The sequence below is a fragment of the Dipteris shenzhenensis genome, chromosome 10 (genome assembly GCF_047967505.1).
Source record: "Dipteris shenzhenensis isolate YYH24624 ecotype China chromosome 10, Dip_SZ_1.0, whole genome shotgun sequence".
Classification (NCBI taxonomy): Eukaryota; Viridiplantae; Streptophyta; class Polypodiopsida; order Gleicheniales; family Dipteridaceae; genus Dipteris; species Dipteris shenzhenensis.
The window spans coordinates 45,382,137-45,401,885 of record NC_141605.1 but is presented as its reverse complement, the minus strand read 5'-3'; positions in this window follow the sequence as shown (position 1 = coordinate 45,401,885).

Sequence of the window (19,749 nt, the reverse complement as noted above, 5' to 3'; positions counted from 1 at the left end):
CTAAGAGTACTTGATCATCTTCTTCAATAAAGTGTGGTGATTCTTGATGATCTTCATCTTCTTCCTCAATATCGTGATCTCCATCTTCATCCCGTACGATGTCATTATGCACATCTTCCTCTTAACTCATATTGTGATCATCTTCTTTGCTAGATCCATTGGGATCAATTGGATCTAGCATTGGTAGTGGCATCTCCATATCCACATCTCTATCTTTAAAATTTTGCTTACTTTGTGGTGTAACTTGGATCACGTACCACCATCTTAGATCAGAAGGATCCGGATGAAAAACCACCTATATTGAAGATGGGTGCCAAATATGATCAATTACATATATGAAATTATGCTTAAGTACATGTATCAATGGATCTTTAAAAATGAAAGCTTCAATTAATTAAATCATTAGTATGCACCTGCTCACAATGCTTGGGAAGAACAAAAGTATCACTTTCATCGGTCCAAAGTTTGGTGGAGTCTATTGCGAAGAAACCACTACTGTCTTTTCTCACTATCGCATGGGGACCTTTGTAAATAGTTCTAAACCATTTTACATAAAAAATGAAAATACTAAATCGTCTAAAATCAATTTCATAGATTTTGCGTATGGTTTCACAATAATCCAACTGTGAGGAGAGAAGATTGGTATCCGAAGCACTTGCTCAACTATCTTGTGTGAAGTTAGCCATGACTCCACAATCATACGTGACTCTCTTTGAATCGATGCGTTCTACCCAAAAATGTCATATATATGACCATAATGCATTGTACTTTTTGTACTGCAAGAGAACATCATTAAAATAATGAAGATGTATCTATTTTATAGCATATATTGCCACAAATAATTACTGAATTATGTTAAGAGGTAGGAAACTTACATGCATCATACATCTAGATGATAACTCTCGCTCGCGCTAGTTTATTGTCTCTCCATCGCGTTCGGCTTTACACAGAGCCAATTGTAGCCATCAAGTGATGTGTGAGTGGGGAGAAGGGTGAGATCTCGTGGATATGGTTGCGATCGCTTGTACATTACTCTGAATCTCGTCCTTGCATTTATTCTTTCTGCTTTAACCGTTTCATATCTCTCAATCCACTTCTGCATCTCGTTGCTATTGAGGATACAAAAATTATTGAATTTCTCCATTTGCTCTTTGCTCATCTTTCTTTTAATCCCTTTTCCTTGGGGAACCTCGCCAATGATGCGATCATCATCCTTGTTATGCCAAGCTTTCGACATATTAGGATCCATGGATACAAGAAACTCCGTGATATATACTAATGACTCTTGCACAAGCCGTCCCTCTGCCATGCTTGCTTCTGGTCTTGCTCTTTGTCTTACAAATCCCTTTAAAGTTTTCATAAACCGCTCGAGAAAAAACATCCACTAACTATGAACAATACGTGCAATGGCCACCTCATCAACTATGTGCACAAGCAAGTGCACTTGAGTTGTCATAATGCTCGAGGGAAAGTGCTTCTCAAGTAAGCATATGGCTTCGATGGATTCCACCGTAGCCTTATCAATCCTCGATATGGAGATCTCTTTTTGAGATATCCACCTATTTCACATGCCTATGTAAGATATATTCATAATTAGTCTATAAATTATTCAGATTAAATTGAAGAAAATGCAATCAATGCGAGTTGATAGTAAGCATACCTCACAATACCACTGATCTTGAATATAGCATTTCTAACATCTTCTTGTAAGCACCCTTTTATTGTAATTGGGAGGATGAACTATCAAAGCAACAAAGAAGTCATGTCAATAATATAACATAATCATAATTACACTAATGCATCACGATTATCGCTACACTAATCCTACAACTTAGAATACCTATAAGACCTTGTGCCAATCATGGGACTTGAGCCCACTAAGCTTATTGTCCCTTGAAAATGCTCCTTTCAAGCAACGCATGTACCTGTGGGTGTTTGAAAAGAGGTAATGTCCACCTTGACCATTGCCTCCTCTCTCGTGGAGAGGATCCATGTTGCTTTTGGGAGGATAACTTTTCCCGAAGCACGCACTTGGGGCCACAAATGAGACATCCTATTTATAGCATGCAAGTCTTCTTGCACTCCTCTCGAGTCTTTAGAACCAACCAAGTGTGCCCAAATAGTAGCCCCCACATTCGTGAAGATATGCATGGGATCCAAGAGGTGATTGATTTGTAACTGACCCCAATAAGGAAGCTTGTGAAAGATCGATAGCATCTTCATACCACGAGGAGGTTCCTCTCCATTCGCCCTCCAAGCTTGAATCCAATCACTTGCCTTCAAGTATGGTGGTAGTGGATCAAGCTGACGTCCATGCACGAGATGGTCCAGTCGAAGGTATTGACCATGACCTTCATAAACATTTTTCTTCATATGTTTGGAGTATCGTGCAAGCGATTTCAAACCTGATTCATAGGAAGTCAATGCCATACTACCCCAGATCAAATGGATTGGTTGAGAGCTCCAACAAAACTTGTTGTAAGATTATCACATGTACGATAAAAGCTAGTTGTACCAACTGGGCGCATAAGCTCATAGTAATGTTATGGGCCTATAGGATCTCCTACAAGGTGGCAATGCATTGTACCCCCTTTAAATTAGCCTTTGGGGTAGAGGCAGTAATGCCAATGGAGTATGTGGTGCCTAGCTGTAAAGAAAATACTCATGAAAATGCACGAGCCGAATGGCTACACAACAACACAAAGCAACTATAGATGTGCTTGGTAGATGCACAAAATAGCGGCACATCTAATAGCACGTCTAATAGGTCGTCTATTTGTGCGTGTATTAACACGTCTATTTGCACGTTTAAACTGAGAAAATATGGGCCCGTCTAACATTGCATTTATCAGCGCGTCTATTTGCACGTCTAAATTGAGAAAATACTGGCCTGTCTAACATTGTGTTTATCAACGCATCTATTTGCACGTGTATTGGCACGTTTATTTGCACATTTATACTAAGAATTCGATGCATATGTAGATGCAAACCAGAGAATACAGAAAGTGAGATTTTGGTGTATATCATTACTTTCCAAACATTGCCCATGATTACTAAAGCACATAATTTCAACAAAAACATCAATGCTTTTTTGCAAGCCCACATATACAAGAATTAAGGGAGGTCAGGAGAATGAGATAATATGTAAAATAGTTTTTCCAATATCAACGATGGGCTACGGTTCAATCTCATCCTCAATGAGATCAACCCTTGCCAAACTATCTACTTCAAAATCCAAAAAAGTGTTTAGATCTACAAATGCATTCAACCCACTACTACTTGTGCTACTCATGTGCTCATCAAAATCAGCATCACCAATGGTAGGCTCATCCTCATGGGTAATGGCCTCAATATCTGTATCTCCTATCTCATGATCATCCTTCTCTCTCGTATCACGGTCATCATCACGTCCATGGCCATGATCATCCTGCATACGCTCCATATTAGTAAATGTACTATACATCACTTTGAAATGTGGCATAATAGGTATGACATGCCACCATTTATTATTATCCACCATTGGTTGATAGACAACCTAATTCAAACACAAATACAATCATGTTATTTTTCTTGCATCAAATATTTGAAAGCAAGTATTTTTATATTTGTGCATAGTACCTATTCACATTGTTGCGGTAGTACTAGTGTGTCCTTCCTGCTTTGCCAAAACTTTGTGGAGTCAATAGCTACAAAGCCACTTGCATGGCGTTTGATTGTTGCATTAGGGCCTCTTTCCACCACGTCCTTAAACCACTTTACATCCAAAACATACACAAAGAAGCATAGAAAGTCAAGCTTAATAATATCTTGGATTATGCCACAATAATCATCCATGGCTCCATTGGCTCCCTCAAAGCTAGCAATGATGCCGCAATCTTGTGTGTTTCTCTTATCATCAATCCGTTGTGTTCGAAAATGCTTGCCCTCACACCATATACTCACCATATAGCATTGAACATAGTGCACTACACCAAGAAAAAATCAATTAAATAAGCAATCTAAATTATTGAAAGCTCCTAACTTATGCATAACATTCTATATACTGACCTTGCTCATGCATCCCCTAGCATACTCCCATTCTTCCATTGTGATATGCATCCCCTCGTCTTTCTTTCCTTTCTCCATTTCATCAAATAGCCAATCCACATGAATATCCTTTGGAAGTGCTCTTAGATATTGAGGGTATGGCACACGAGATCCATGGTGTGTATGAAAGAGGGCTCTTTCTTCTTGTCTTCTTGCCTTTGCATCCTCGTATCTTGTCACCCATCTTTTTATCACATCACTATTAAGCATGCAATAGAGGTTGATACTATTATGCAACTCCGTGTCTATTACTTTGTTGCGTCCTTTCCCTTGAGGCACAATAGAGGTCATCCTTAGGTCTTCATCATCTCTCCATGGTCGTGGGAGAGAGTTATCCACATTAACAAGAAACTCAAAAATATAAACAAGTGACTCTTGTACCAACCAACCCTCAGCCATGCTACCTTTAGGTCTTGCATTTTGTCTCATGAAGCCTTTCAAGGTCTTCATGAAGCGCTCGAGGAAGAACAACCATCGTGCACGTATAGTACCGCATATAGCAATCTCATCCACGAAATGCACTAGAAGAGAACATGGAAATGTCTCCTCCACTAAACAAACCACCTCCACTGACATAACTCAAGCATTCTCAAGCATGGTGGGATCTATTTCCTTTGAGCTCACATACCTAGAAATGAAAAGGTACACCATATTAGCAATATGCATTTAAACTTGCATGGAGCATTGATACGCATCATATTTTGTATCATGTAAAGTACCTCACAAGTTCGCCCATCTTGTAAATACAATCTTTCACGTCCTTCGATGCACTACATGAAATGCTAGTAGGTAGTATGAACTGAACCCATGAGGAGGTGGTTGATTAGTTGCTTATAATTATTCACTCACAAATTTGAAAGGAAAAAGATATTATGCACATAAAATAATGACTTGGAGCATCTTGTGCCAATCATGATATTTCAAGCCATATAATTGCTCTACACCTCTTTTCTTACTCTTTGTAAAGGCTCCCTTCAAACACCTCATGCATCCAGTGGGAGTACGAATTGTAGTAATAGCGCGCTTCACCATTGCCATCTCTAGCTTTGATAACATCCACGGTGCACGAGGTAAAAAAACACACCGATTTGGTCTCTCTTGTGGCCAAGCTTCACGCATCCTCCCTGTGGTACGTAGATCCTTCCTTATGCCTACGGAATCTTGTGTCCCATTCAAATGCTCCCAAATGGTAGATGCCACATATGCATGTGAAGTCCATGGAAATTTATGACATGTTTGGCATGCAACCATACACATTGTTCTTCATGCTTTCATCTTTTGATTGACCACTATTTGATCCAAGTGGACATCTTTGTTTTTGGATTTCCTTCCTCTTCCCTTCAGCTTATTTAATTCCCAAATTGAAAGGATGACCTACACCTTAAGAGGGAACACACAAATTTGTGTACAGGATCTTTAAATCGTACTCACCTGTGCTCACACATGCACATACTACTCTACTTTTTTGTGTCTTTCTTTTTTAGTTTTGGATATGCATGGGATCACATAGGTGATTGATCTTGACGTGGGACCAATATGGTAAATGATAAAAGATGGAGTATCTAAACAAAAGTTGGTGTTAGCGGGCAATCTTTATTTCCAGCCAATATAGCACACAATAGTTACAAACCCTTATCGGCTCATGCCAAGTGGTGGAGGAGTCATGGAACCGTCCCAAATTCTCATCCAATCTCCCACGGTGAGTGATTGTGGCAGGACTTCATTCCAAGGGGCAACATATCTAGGATGATCAGGTGGGAGAAATCGATGGTGATTCTCATAGATGACCTTATTCAATGCGTCTGCCCATGAGGCAACTAGTGAAGGACCACAAACAGGACATGCATGGTAACCCAATGTAGTGAGACCTGAACAATAGATGCAATTAAGAGTTGAAGGTGGGTTTAGGGTGCCACATCCTTGCCTATTCATAATTAGAAGTGCAATGCTTACCTGAACACTTGCCATAGCCTGGGAAGTCATGCATCATCCACATTAAGACTAATTTGCAGTTGAAGTCTCGTGAAGAGGGAGGCCTGCTCACATCATGCACCTCGATACCTCTCCAAAGTATCTCTAGCTCATCAATCAAAGGCTTCAAATAAACATCAGAATTTTTGACTTTATGTTTCCTTGGAATTAGAAGGGATAGCATAACATGTCCTTTCTTAATAGCCATAGAGGGTGGAAGATTATAATTCACCAATGTCACTGGCCATACACTGTAAGAGGTGCTTTTGAGACCAAATGGGTTCACACCATCCATACCCAATCCAAGTCTCAAGCTCCTAGGTTCTTCCTTGAAGCTTGGCCATGTGTCTTCAATATGCTTCCTGTGACGCCAAAAATTGATATTTTTAAACTTGGCATTGATATTGTTTTTCTCTATGTTTGATAACAGTTTGAGTATCAAGTGATAGCCTAGCGGCTCTCACTTATTTCTATTTTCTATGATATTGTATGGGATTGAGAGGATGAGTGGAATGGCTCATTGTAAATATCATAGGTATGAATTATAAATACCTTGGTATGGGGTGAGAGTTATTTGTGTATGGGATATTATGAGTTTTTTAGAAAATAGGAAGAGTGAGTCATATAAAGAGGTGGGCTCATGTCCATGTGTTCCAATAATATAAGAGAGGTCACATCCCAAGCGTGTGGAAGTCATGTGGAGGAGTGTGAAGTCAAGAGGAATCCTTCTAGAACTCCTATGTGGAATAAGAAGGATGTGGACATGTGGAAAAGAGAGGGTCCTTATGGGCTCCATGTGAGGAGACTCTTGACTTTCTCAATATTTTAAGAGTCTTGAGCATCTTTTGATGGGAAACATGGCAAGAGTAGCCAAAAAGGACATGGATGGTGACATACGTGCTTATGTGATTGATGGGGAAAGGAATCTACAGGCATCAATTGTAAATGGGTGAAGGAGGGTAACAAAATCTCTATAAAAGGAGCCCTCCTCTCCCTTGTTCATCAATCTCTTCCACTATTAGGCCTCATGTTGCTGTAGCTCTAGTCTCCCCAAGCCTCTTCCATGAGCCTTCTCTCCCTCTTGTAGATATTCTCTTATGTAGACTCTTGAGTCCATCTCTCTCTAGTTTATTCTCTCTCTATGAGTAGTCTTGGAGCTTCCACTCCCTCTTGCATGTACGAAACCTCTTCTTCTCTCTTGTGTTTGTAGTGTTGAAGTGGATTCTCACTCTATTTGTAATGGTCACTTCAGGTTCTCTCTCTCTTGAGTGTCTCTTCCCTTTTCTTTCTTTCAAAGCCTTTAAAGTTATTTCTATTCGGCTGCTCACTGTGCACACATGGTCCCTCTGTTTCTCGAGCCACCATGCAAACTTCTTCCCCTCTTCTAGGCAAAATCTATGAGGGTGGATCATTGATGAAGGTGGAGTCTTGAGGGAGCATCCTGCTCAGGCGAAATTAGCCTGGGTGGAGGGTAGTTTTTATGACAATTTGACCCCCTGTTAGTGTTTTTCTCATAACTTTCCGCTCGATAGTCCGATTGTAATGAAATTGATATGAGCGCAAAGCACTCTTAAAATCGCATGTTTCTATGTAATCAGATCTTGAATAAGATATTGTTGCAAAAAGTTATGAGTCTCTGTGTTTGACAGTCTGTTTTCATGACAGTTTTTACCCCCGTCTAGTAAACTGTCCATAACTTTTTGGCCGCTTCTCTGTTTCTTACGAAACTTGACACTCTATTTTCATGACAGTTTTTATCCCCTTCCAGTAAATTGTCCATATCTCTTCAACCGTTTGTCTGTTTTCAATAAAACTTATATCAGCGTGAAGCCCGATGCATCTGTTTGTGTACTTGAATCTCTGATATCATGTCTCTACTGAAAGTTATAGGCCTCTATGTCTAATAACAGTTTGTAGAGTGTTTTGAGCTAAGCATGAAGGTGTCTATGAAGGAGGTGCAATGTTTCCTCGGAATCTACCCATCCGACCTAATCAGCCCCTTCAAACTCCTCAATATATATCAGTTCATGTTATGTTGAGCCGCAAGATCTTCTTTCAACAACGTATCGCTCTTCTCTTTGGCGCAGATCGGCTCATTGAGATTATGGCCTCTACTGATCCTTTCCTTCTCCCTATGCTTGATTACAACATCACTTGGGATGTTACCATCTTCATTCTCATCTAAGGGAGGAAAGTATGGTGTGGTTTCTTGGCATAAAAGCTTCTTTCTAATGTCCCATTCTCAATGATAAATATCTTTGGCAGTCAGTTCGAAAGCAGCAGGAAGTGAAGAGGTGCGTGAAGTTTATTACCCCCAACTTCATGTCACATCTTTTGGTGGAGACGCCGGGTACGTTTGGTATTGGATTCATCCCACCTTACTAAACGGTCTCGGGTGTACTTGATTGCATGTTATGCCTAGAAGAGGCATGTGTTTTGATGAGATAAAAAAGATGCCTCGAAGAACTCCATTAGAAGAGATTGCAACCCGTTTAAGAGAACTTGAAGATTGTGAAGGTGATGCTCAAGCTATTCGCACAGTCACCATGATCATATCTTTTATGTTTGCACTGTTGAATATGTTGGTGAATCGACAATGCTGGCAGCAGGCACAATGATAGATTGGGGATTGTTCCATGCACTGGCAGCTTGGTGTGAAGAAGAGTTGAGTCTTTGGGTAGTTTTCGACTATAACAGTGGAGTGGTGATTCTTAATGCTTTCAACTTCTTTTGCTATGCAAATGATGAAGAGTACAATATCTTGAAGCTTTTATGTGCACTTCCTATTGTGAGAAGGGTGATTCTAGAATGCATGTATACATAATGTTTTCATGGTGCTGGTTGGTCACTTATTTTTGAATATTTTGTTGAGGATCACATTGTGGAGGGTTTTCAACAAGTGGTTATGCATAATAAGTTGGTCTTGGTATACTAAGGCTCTGTGGGATCTTGTTCGGATCTTGTTTGGGGTATTATTTGGATCTTGGTGTTTCCTTTTTAGTGTTTCATCATGATGAAGATTCCAGTGTTTCGAGGGACCCAAGGGGAAGACCCGGAGTCTTATCTTCAGGATTTTGTTCGAGGATGTCGGTTTTCTGGATGGTCCATGAAGGATCAGGCAGAGATTTTGCCTGATTTTCTTGAAGGTGTAGCCTTGAGTTGGCATGAGACCTTGTCGGACTCTACCAAGGAGGACTGGGACCAAGTGGTGGTAGCAATGAAGCAAAGATTTGGGACAGTGGAGTCGCCAAATGCTTTGATGTTGCAGTTGGACCGGTTCTATCAAGGAGAGGGTGAGTTGGCCTCTGCATTGGCAATCTGATATGAAACTTTATGGACAAAGTATGAAAGGGCAGCTTTGTGAGCTGTGGCATCTACGTCATCGGCCCCTCAAAGTCTCTCAGGGATGGAGCACTTAAAGATGAGCAAATTTGTTATGGCTTTGGAGCCTCGTCTTCGCTCAAAAGTAATGAGTAAAGATCCAACAACATACGTGGAGGCGCTTCACATTGCAACCAAGAAAGAAGCTTCTCTAAAGATCGAATCCTCTTTTGTGTCTTCAACAGCTTCAACTTCTAAGGTGGAGGTAATGACCACTCCTTAGGTACCAAAGTCCTCTGAATTAGATCATAATATCTCCCAATTGATGGCAGAGTTTGCTGATTTGAAATTGCATTTGGTTAATGCACGACAACCTAGAGCACCAAAGAGTGAAGATAGGCCCCGAGATAGGAGTGGGGTCACTTGCTATGAATGTAATGAAAAAGGTCACTATCGCCCCGAGTGTCCTAGATTGAGAAAGAAAGAAGAAAAACAAGTATCCTTGTTAGAAGCTTCTTCAAGGGATGAGGAAAGAGAGGTAATGATGGCTAAACGGGGGCGTGGTAAAGCGAGAGAAGAAGAAGAAAGCAAGGAAGAAGTAGATGAGGAACATCAGGAAGAGGAACACTGTAGTAAGAAAAAGAAGGCATCTAGAAGGAGAATTAGCCAGTCAGACTTTCCTTTAGGACAAGGAATTGGAAGCTATGACTTGTTGTCCGACCTTAAAGAAAACGAAGCTCATATCATCTTTGGTCAATTACTTGCTTTGTCTCCAAAACTACGGAAGGAATGGGGAAAACTAGCAAGCACAAGAATGTCAAAGAAGAAAAAGAAGAAAAGTGCCATTCCTGTTGTTCAAAAGGTAGATATAGATGTTGGTGATGATGTACCTGTGGTTGATGTGATCATTGATGGTCAAGTGATTTCTAATGTGTACATTGATGGAGGTGCATCGATTAATGTCATGAGTGAGAAGACCATGATAGATGCTGATTTAAAATACTCTAGTACTACCTCTCCTTATCACATCAAATTGGCTAACAACACTAGGGTTAAGACCTTGGGAGTTGTGAAGAATCTAGAAGTGGATGTATGTGGAATTTCTATGCCGACTACTTTTCAGGTGATCCCTACCAAGCTAGATGCACGTGCCTATCCATTGATTTTGGGAAGTCCTTGGCTACGCAAGGTGAAGGTTGTTCAAAAGTGGGATACTGGAGAATTGATTTTGCAGGGAAATAATAAGAAGGTGCGCTACAACATCAGAAGCCACAAAAAGGAAGTTGTCAAGGAGGAGTCTTCAACATCAGAGAGTTCAAGCTCTGACTTAACCGATGAAGAAGAAGAGACAGGGTGTAGCTCCGAGGAGTCCAACTCAGAGGGTGAGGTGGAAGGAGTGGCCTTTGGTCTTTGTCTTTGTGCTGATCGGGATGAGTCAAGAAGGAACAAGGTGGTGGTGCAAGAAGATCCTGTAGAGACACTTCATGTGGAGGATGTGGAGCACACTAAACGACGCCAACGCAATGAAGAGCTTCTTGGTGATTCTCTATCAGGTAGTGAGAAGCTCCAGTACTTGGATATGCTAGATGATTTTCCATGTCTCTTTGCAACAAGCTATTCACAGGTTTGACTAGTCTCTCTTGTGGAGCACAAGATTGAGTTGAAGCCAGAAAGCAAGCCAGTTGTGCAACGCTTAAGGCGATTGGGGGTGATCCAAGCTGAGGCACTAAAGAAAGAGGTAACACAACTACTTGAGGCAGGATTCATCTTTCATGTTGATGATTCAGATGGATATCTCCTGTAGTTGTCACACCAAAGAAAGGAAATAAGTGGCAAGTTTGTGTGGACTTTCCTCCTTTGAATGCATGCACTAAGACGGATCATTTTCCTTTGCCATTCCAAGATGAAATACTAGACCAAGTAGCAGGGCATGAGATGTATTCTGTATGTGATGGGTATTCTGGGTACTTTCAAATTTGTATTCGGAAGGAAGATCAAAAGAAAACATCATTTGTCACACCTTGGGGAGTTTTTGCTTACAGAGTGATGCCTTTTGGGTTCACCAATGCACCAGCTACATTTCAAAGGTTCATGAGTCAAGTCCTAGAGCCTTACTTGGGAAAGTTCATATGGGTGTTTTTGGATGATTTTTGCATTTATTCTCGGTGCATAGATCACATGGAGAAGTTAATGATGGCCTTAGCTAGGATTGATGAAGCAAAAGGGTGTCTAAATCCTAGCAAGTGTCATTTGGCTCAAACAAAAGTAGTCTTGTTGGGGCATATTGTGTCTCAAGAAGGCATGCAAAGGGATCCTGACAAGGTTCAAGCAATCATGGCATTGCCAAGTCCTGAGAGTGTCACTAATGTTCGCAGAATTCTAGGAAAGAGCAAGTATTATCAACGCTTTTGTGATGATTTCACAGAGATAGTGCATCCCATGAACTTGTTGACAAGAAAAGGAGTTTCTTTCCAATGGGGTGTGGAGCAACAAGAGTCTTTCCAGCAACTTAAGGAGGCCATGAGTAAGGGCCCAATATTGAAGCCCCCTTATTGGTCTCAAGACTTTTATGTAAATCCAAGTGTATCTTTGCATTCAGTTGGTGCTGTATTGCTACAAAAAGGAGAGGCAGGTAGAATGCAACCCATCTATTATGACAGCCGACAGCTTACAGATGTGGAAACAAGGTATGAAGAAATGGAGTAGCAAGCTCTCTCCGTGGTGTTTTCCATCAGAAAGTCTCGCTCCTATTTATTACCTCGACCATTTTTCTTCCTTACCTCCCAGTCTGTATTAGCATATCTAGTTCACAAGCCTAATCCTGGGGGGAGATTTGCAAAATGGTTGTCAGAGCTTCAAGAGTTCTCTTTCTCTTTTGTCACTAAAAATACCACTAGGTCCACTATGGCAAATTTGCTCACAGGACGGGAGGATCTAGGAGAAGAAAAGAAATGTAAGGAGAACATTAAAGAGGAAAGGGATACATCACCAGCAGCTTTTGTTTTGTATTTTGATGGGGCTTTTAGTCCTTCATGCCAACAAGGAGCCGGGGGGATAGTCTTGATGAATCCTGAAGGTCAAGAGGTATGGGCAAGAGGACAAGAGCTTCCAGGTATCACAACTAACAATGCAGCTAAGTATAATGCTTTGATTCTTGGTTTGGAGGGTTGTCTTCAAAGTCAAGTTAAAGAATTGGAAGTAAGAGGAGATTCTCAGCTTATTATAAAGCAAATGCAAGGGCATTACAAGACAAGAAGTCCTCATTTAAAGGAGCTTAATCAAAAGGCTATGGCACAATGTAGTCGCTTCGATTTTTGCAAGTTTGTTCATATAAACAAAAAAGAAAATCAAAGGGCAGATGAGTTAGCTAAAGCCATTGTAGTGCCAGACCGGGGGGTGGTTTCTTGGGTAGACACTGGATGGCCAAAACTACAAGATGTTCAGTAATATGTGGAAGAAGGCATGTTTCCTCAAGGGTTAACTCCACAACAGAAGCAGAGATTGGTTCCTTTGGCCACGCCTCCATAAGGATGTATATGAATGTCACGAATCGAACCTATCAGCTTGAGGATGTTGATGGCATGGTGATACCCGGATGCATCAATGAGTATCGCCTTAAATTCTTCTATGCTCGACCACCTTGAGGGCCAACAGACCCTCTCTGTACTAGAGAGGATCTGTTGGGGGGGGGGAAGATGTGACGCCAAAAATTGATATTTTTAAACTTGGCATTGATATTGTTTTTCTCTATGTTTGATAAGAGTTTGAGTATCAAGTGATAGCCTAGCGGCTCTCACTTATTTCTATTTTCTATGATATTGTATGGGATTGAGAGGATGAGTGGAATGGCTCATTGTAAATACCATAGGTATGAATTATAAATACCTTGGTATGGGGTGAGAGTTATTTGTGTATGGGATATTATGAGTTTTTTAGAAAATAGGAAGAGTGAGTCATATAAAGAGGTGGGCTCATGTCCATGTGTTCCAATAATATAAGAGAGGTCACATGCCAAGCGTGTGGAAGGCATGTGGAGGAGTGTGAAGTCAAGAGGAATCCTTCTAGAACTCCTATGTGGAATAAGGAGGATGTGGACATGTGGAAAAGAGAGGATCCCTATGGGCTCCATGTGAGGAGACTCTTGACTTTCTCAATATTTTAAGAGTCTTGAGCATCTTTTGATGCGACACATGGCAAGAGTAGCCAAAAAGGACATGGATGGTGACATACGTGCTTATGTGATTGATGGGGAAAGGAATCTACAGGCAGCAATTGTAAATGGGTGAAGGAGGGTAACAAAATCTCCATAAAAGGAGCCCTCCTCTCCCTTGTTCATCAATCTCTTCCACTATTAGGCCTCATGTTGCTGTAGCTCTAGTCTCCCCAAGCCTCTTCCATGAGCCTTCTCTCCCTCTTGTATATATTCTCTTATGTAGACTCTTGAGTCCATCTCTCTCTAGTTTATTCTCTCTCTATGAGTAGTCTTGGAGCTTCCGCTCCCTCTTGTATGTACGAAACCTCTTCTCTCTTGTGTTTGTAGTGTTGAAGTGGATTCTCACTCTATTTGTAATGAAGGTCACTTCAGGTTCTCTCTCTCTTGAGTGTCTCTTCCCTTTTCTTTCTTTCAAAGCCTTAAAAGTTCTTTCTATTCGACTGCTCACTGTGCACACATGGTCCCTCTGTTTCCCGAGCCACCATGTAAACTTCTTCCCCTCTTCTAGGCAAAATCTATGAGGGTGAATCGTTGATGAAGGTGGAGTCTTGAGGGAGCATCTTGCTCAGGCGAAATTAGCCTGGGTGGAGGGTAGTTTTCATGACAGTTTGACCCCCTGTTAGTGTTTTGCTCATAACTTTCTGCTCGATAGTCCAATTGTAATGAAATTTATATCAGCGCGAAGCTCTCTTGAAGGTGCATGTTTCTATTTGATCAGATATTGAATCAGATATTGTTGCAAAAAGTTATGTGTCTCTGTGTTTGACAGTCTGTTTTCATGATAGTTTTTACCCCCGTCTAGTAAACTGTCCATAACTTTTTGGCCGCTTCTCTGTTTCTTACGAAACATATATCAGCGCGAAGCTCTCTACTTAGATCTTGAATCAAATACTGCTGCAAAATGTTACGAGTCTCTGTGTTTGATAGTCCGTTTTTATGATAGTTTTTACCCCCTTCCAGTAAACTGTCCATGTCTCTTCAACTGTCTTTCTGTTTTCAATAAAAATTATATCAGCACGAAGCCCATCTCAAGGTGCATCTGTTTCTATACTTGAATCTCTAATATCATGTCTTTACTGAAAGTTACAGGCCTTTGTGTCTAATGACAGTTTGTAGAGTGTTTTGAGCTAAGTATGAAGGTGCAGTCTATGAAGGAGGTGCACTGTTTCCTCGAAATTTACCCATCCGACCTAATTAGCCCCTTCAAACTCCTCGATATATATCAGTTCATGTTATGTTGAGCCGCAAGATCTTCTTTCAACAACATATCGCTCTTCTCTTTAGCACAGATCGGCTCGGTGAGATTATGGCCTCTCCTGATCCTTTCCTTCTCCCTATGCTTGATTACAACATCACTTGGGATGTTACCATCTTCATTCTCATCTAAGGGAGGAAAGTATGGTGTGGTATGTTGGCATAAAAGCTTCTTTTTAATGTCCCATTCTCAATGATAAATATCTTTGGCAGTATGTTCGAAAGCAGCAGGAAGTGAAGAGGTGCGTGAAGTTTATTACCCCCAACTTCATGTCACACTTCCACGCAGGATAGTCCGCGGGAGTTCTCCACTTGCCATCGGTTGATCGATGGGAGGAATGCCATGACATGAGCTCTGCAATAGATTTGCACTTGAACATATGTTGGATGCAAGGAATTATGGGAAAATGTCGCAAAACCTTACGAGGCACGTCCAAAGTGTTGAGATTTGCTCTATATCTTGCCTCTCCACAAGTAGGACACTCTCTTGCATCCTTATGTAGTCCACAAAACAAAATGCAATCATTGACACATGCATGGATGCGCTTGTAATCTAATCCTCCAAGAGAGGTCACATGTTGCCTTGCCATATCTCTTGAGGTTGGTAATTTATTCTCCCTTGGAAGCATTTTAGACAATAGCCTGCACGTGAAGACCATAAATGAGGAAAAGCATTCAAGTAATTGACCCACTAGCATAATTCACCATGCTTGCAAAATAGACTTTAAAGCTTACTTGAGTAATGCATTCAAACTTGCATTGCTCTATCCATAGATGGTTTGCAAGTTTAGTAACTCAAGGAAGGCACGTAGAACAGAGAATGTGCAACCCTCAAACAGTGGAGTCGATGCTGTAGTAAAAAGATTATCCTGCTCCATGCTATCATCCCTCCCTTGATGGACATATAAATCCCGCACCATATCATCAAACACCTCCTCCTCCATGGCTTCATGAGGTAATGACGGAGGGCTACTATCACCATCACTCCATGCATCCGTAACGGTCCCTCCTGAAGATCCCACCTCATATCGCCGATGCTTCACCTACCACGGCGAGCATAGGGCAACATATGCGGGTGTGTCACTGCATCCTGTATCAAATTAAAACGGGATCATAACTCAAATATATGAACATCCATAGGTATCTCAATCAATCTTAACTTACAAACCCTTACCATGTTTATGGTCGCATCCCATTCTCCATACTTTGAGATGTGATTGAGTGTAATTCTACGTGCACGATACATGTTCCCTCGACATCGATCACATATACATTTGATTTTTTGCTCCAACCACATTTCACGATGGTGGATATGAAGGGATTCATCCTCATTGGAGCTACTTGTTAAAGATGAAGACATCCTACAAACAAACAACCCCAAAAAATTTGCTTTTCTTCAAATATTTGATTTAAACTCTGTGGCACATCTAAAGGCACGTCTAAAACCGTGTCTGTTTGTTCTGTGGTGTGCATCTATAAGCGCGTCTAAAACTATGTCTGTCTATTCTATGGTGTGCATCTACAAGCGCATCTAAAACCAGGTCTGATCTATGTAATTAGATGTGCAAATAGATGCGCCTATAGACGCGGCTTTTAAACCTGCTTTTAGTGCACTTGCTTTGCTTTTCTTCACATTACTTATACTTTGCACAGCTTGCTTGCTTCGTTATTAGCAGATCCTCAATTTCAATGCTTAAGAGGAAGGCACCCACACTTACTTCCAAGCTTAAAGGAGAAGAGGGTGAACAAGGAAGAGAAGCAACTTTGAAGAAGGAGAAGAACTTTCCATACCTCTATCCAAGGTAAGTCTTTTTGCAGTTAATCTTTTTTGGAAGTTTGCTCTCTTTGGATTTGTACTTTCTCGTATCCAAAAAACACATGATTTGGGTATCAGTGCCAAATTTGTGTGTCGAGCGCAATGTCCTTTTCTACTTTTTAGAAAAGTCCGTCTGTTGGAGCGCGTCTATAGGTGCATCTCAGATCACATCTAACACCGTGTTTACAAATGCATCTAGATGCGCGTCTAGCTTGTTTATAGACAGAGGCATCCACGTCTATAGACAAGCTGTTATACGCGAAAATAGATGCACTAATTAGACACGTCTATAGATGCGCTCCAACAATAATCCTCTCTTCCCTTCCCCTCTCTTCTCAGCTCATCAGTAATCATCTTTTTTTATTTTTTCCAGTTCATCATGTGGCCAAGAAGTGCTTCGGGCTCACCTGATCCTTGGGATTCTATTTTTAGGGACTTATATAACCTTTTAGGGCACCCTCCTAGTCCTGCGAAGTTATACGGGTATATGACGGGTACTCTAAACACCCCCCAGGAGTTGGCACTATAGACTCCAAACCAACCCACACCAGCTGAGATCACCCCAGTGGAGTCAGCACAGCCCAACCGGCTACACAGTGTAGGCCCATCTCCCATGCCGTCTTATGCCCCTTCCCCCATGCTGTCTTATGCCCCTTCCACCATGCCATCTTATGCCCCTTCCCCCATGCCGTCAGGAGGTCCTTCTATCTCGCAGAGACATCGACGTACTCCTGTGCAGTCGAGACTCGGTTCTCTAGCTAGGAGTGGTCAGCGTAGTCTCGTGCAGTCTCCAGCTACGAGTGGCCAGCATACTAGCTCGACATGACATGGTAGCAAGCATAGTAGCAGGGAGAGCGGTGGGGGATGCATGGCACAATGCTTTGCAAGGGGTGGCAGTGGGGACAATGATGATTCAGATGATTTAGACGTGCTTCCGGGTGATGGTACGATATTCTATGACATCACTTAGATAGGAGGCATCTTGATGGATGCGTGAGGGAAGGACATCATGGCCTTCATGCGCTGTGTAATTGCTAACAATTAAAGAGATTGCTTTATCCACTTCAAAGACCAGCCAAAGAGGTTGGCTGATGAGACCCTCGCTGCTATTTGCTCTAGGTATCCTAACCCCCCCAATCGCCAATTCACAGATAAATGGGCCAAGTCAATGATTGTTATGATACTTGGCAATAAAAGATCTTCGCTTAAGAGGCAGGCACTAGCAGAGCTGGCCACGAGGGAGGTCAACCACCAAGGAGCCCACCCCACACCACTCACAAGCATGAGTGGAAGAAAGCAATGAAGTTAGCAAGGGAGGACCCTAGTCTGCAACATGTGGAGGCACGAAGGATCCAGATGGAACAATATGGAAGCATGCACTTTGGAGCAGGGGGTGTTGAATCATGGGAGGCCCAATTTGTAAGTATCGATCTCAAATTATATTGCTTATGTAGTTTATTAGGAGGTTGTTTCTTTGTACTAATCCCTCCACAAATTGTGTCATCTTATAGCTTGAGATTGTGGGTAGATACCCTACTCCTGTCGAGACAGCCTACCACTGCCACCATCATAGAGGAGATACATGGAGGCACTTCTATGATGACGGGTTGATTACTGAGGAGTAGTATATCCGGGCTATTGGAGCGGCCCCCGAGGTATTTGAAAGTAATTAAATAATGTCAATATTATAAGTAAAGATTTGATTTTTCATACATTGATATACGTTGTCCGTTGTTTACAGGCCCATGCATAAGATGACAAGGAAGAAGACGAGGAAGGAGGCGCAGAAGGGAGTGTAGAAGGGAGCACAGAAGGGAGCATGGAAGGCAGCGAGGATTAGTCGTAGAAGTAGTGCTAGCTACTCTTTTTTGTACTTAAAGCCACTGGCTTGGCTTCGTGCCTCTTGTATATACACTCCTCTTATTTTTTGTACTTGAAGCCACATGACGTGGCTTAGCTTCCTTATTTTTTGTACTTGAAGCCACATGACGTGGCTTAGCTTTGTGCTATATGTACATACAAGCACTTTTTGAGCTTTCAATTTTATTGCGTTTTGGAGTTGTAATGTTTTATTTGGAATTGTAATTAAAATGCGGTTGGCTGTAAGAATTGAAATACATAATGTGGAAATGGGATTCTTATAATTATATAGCATACACAACATACACAGCATTCTGTAAATTTTTAAAAAAATATTATAAAGCGTGTCTATCAGTGCATCTATAAACGCGTCTATATACACGTCTGTCTGTTCGACAAGCGTCTATTTTTGCATCTATAAACGCGTTAAGCAAAGCATCTATTTAAGCATTTAAATGTGCGTCTATACATGCATGTGTCTGCTATATAGACGCGTTGTTAGATGCGGGTCTTCAGATGCAAAAATAGATATGCAAATAGATGCACCCGTAAGTTTTCTATTTAGTTCAATAAACGTGTTTGTGTGCACGTCTATGGGTGCTTTGTCTTGTTGTGCTAGTCAACCTCAAAAAGCTACAGGAGATAAGGTTGCGAGTAGCTATGCTCTCCAAGTAGAAAAGGGCTGACATAAAAAGTGGTTCGATTGCAACCTCAAGAACAAGGACTTGGAAAAAGGGGACTTGGCACTCCTGTACAGTGTCCACAACACTGAGCTGAAGGCAAAGGTGGCTAGGATAAAGCACCAAGCCATTGAGGAAGCCAGAATCTGTAATGCGAAGATCCGACAACAATATACACAAATGACCTACACAAATGACCCTTTTTAAGGCAACGACTGAACAGATTCAACTAATAGATGAGCTAACAATAGAGCTAGCCAGGTTGTTTATTCAACTATAGGTACCGCGCATGCGAATCAAAGCACTCGTGGACCCAGAAGCGAGCCACAATTTCATTTCCTGAGAGGTATGGGAAAAGTTGCAGGTACCCCTAACCCTCACTACTGCCTCAATAAGAGCTATAAACGATCAAGTTTTACAAACCTTGGGTTATGTAAATCTAAGTCTAATGGTTGTTCGCCAAGCTGTGGATATACACTTTTATGTTCTCCCAATAGAAGCCATCGAAGAACAAATTATTCTAGGAGGAACTTGGTGCTATGCCATCA